This window comes from Suncus etruscus, chromosome 5, assembly GCF_024139225.1.
Source record: "Suncus etruscus isolate mSunEtr1 chromosome 5, mSunEtr1.pri.cur, whole genome shotgun sequence".
NCBI lineage: Eukaryota > Metazoa > Chordata > Mammalia > Eulipotyphla > Soricidae > Suncus > Suncus etruscus.
Genome location: NC_064852.1, coordinates 78,340,831 through 78,342,357, shown reverse-complemented (window position 1 = coordinate 78,342,357; position 1,527 = coordinate 78,340,831). Strand labels below are relative to the sequence as shown.

Sequence of the window (1,527 nt, the reverse complement as noted above, 5' to 3'; positions counted from 1 at the left end):
AGTTGTTTTGGGGCCATGCACAATGATGCTTAGGGGTTACTCCTGGCTCTGCACTCAGGAATCACACCAGATGGTGCTCAGGGGACCATATGAGAAACCGAGGATTGAATTTAGGTTGGCCATATGCAAGACGAGCACCCTTCCCTCTGTATTACCACTTTAATCCCACTACTGAAGATTCTTAACAGTTTACTGTTATATATTTTAATATATAGAATACTTATTGCATAAAACCTTACTTTTTCAGAAGAACAAGATAAACTTTAAATTTTATTATATCTTCAAATTCACACTAAGCTTTTACTTTAAGAAAAAGTATTAGTGATTTATTGTTAGAACTTTCATAAAGAACTGAACTTTTATAAAATAAGTTTCATCTACTTGCAAATATGAGAATTAAATCAAAATGTGTTAAGTATCAGAAAATGTTGCTCCAGTTAAACTTCAAAAGCTTTCCTAGCCTCTAATGAGGTAGCTTAAACAAGATAGTCTTTGTTGGGCGATTTTAATTGGGTCTATAAAGAGTTCCTATTATGAGTATAACTATTTTTATAATGAACTTATTTGATTTATAGATTAGTTCACTATAAACTCTTTTATCTTTATTATAGTTATTTTAGCATTTTGCAATTTCTTTCTATAATTACTATGCATTTGATAAATTAGGCAGTAACCTTAGTGCTTTAAAATTTAAGGCAATACATGAATTACCCAAGAACTTGGGTGAAAATGAGAACATCATGAATAGGATTTAATATTTACTCAAAAATTATTAGTTCTTTATTAATAGATAATAGAATTTTAAAGAAATTTTAGTCATTGAATGAGAGGTTTGAAAGTGGTAATTTTGAGAAATAGCTTGTTTAAGAATTAAGTTAAAAAAAATGACTAAATGACTATACTTTCAGGGATCATTCTCATAGTTATTTACTAGAAATGTTTCTCTGAATGAGTATACCAGAGACTACAAGGATGACACAGAGCACCCTCTCCTGAGTGGGAAGCTGGTTTTAAGTGCTGCTCTAGCAGCTGCTTACTGCTATTGATGATCGTTCATACCTTCTCCAAGATGGGATGAGAGAGAGGATGTAGTCTGAGTGGAATAAAATACAATAAAATAAAATATATTTTATATTATTTTTCCTTACTGAGTAATTTTTTACAGGGGCCCTCACCCCACCATGAAATACATTTTTATATTTTAAATAATAATGCCACTGTTTATTCTTAGCAAGAGCAATGGAACTATTAATCATTCTGACGTAAAAGCATTTTAAGAGCCTAGTGAATAGTGCTCTTGGTTAGAGCACTTGTCTTGCAAATGCATGGTGCTCAGTTCAATCTATGGTGTTTACATACATGAGAAAGCTCCTGGCATTTCCTATATTTGAACCTGGCAGTTCTAAAATCTACTACAATTTCAGGCAACATAGCCTCCTCTGGATGCACTCTACCCAAGTGTGCAAGTACATATTCTAGTAAACACTGTGGCCAAGTGGGTAGCACTGCAACCTGATGTTCAACTCT

General features: G+C 32.7%; 1 non-coding gene across 1 annotated transcript; it reads left to right on the top strand.

The window, feature by feature from the left end:
* The first annotated feature begins 892 nt into the window (after positions 1-892).
* Positions 893-1,102, top strand: LOC126010387 (small nucleolar RNA U3). Its single transcript, XR_007496430.1, has one exon. It is a non-coding gene; the product is annotated as a small nucleolar RNA U3 (small nucleolar RNA).
* The last annotated feature ends 425 nt before the right edge of the window (positions 1,103-1,527 follow it).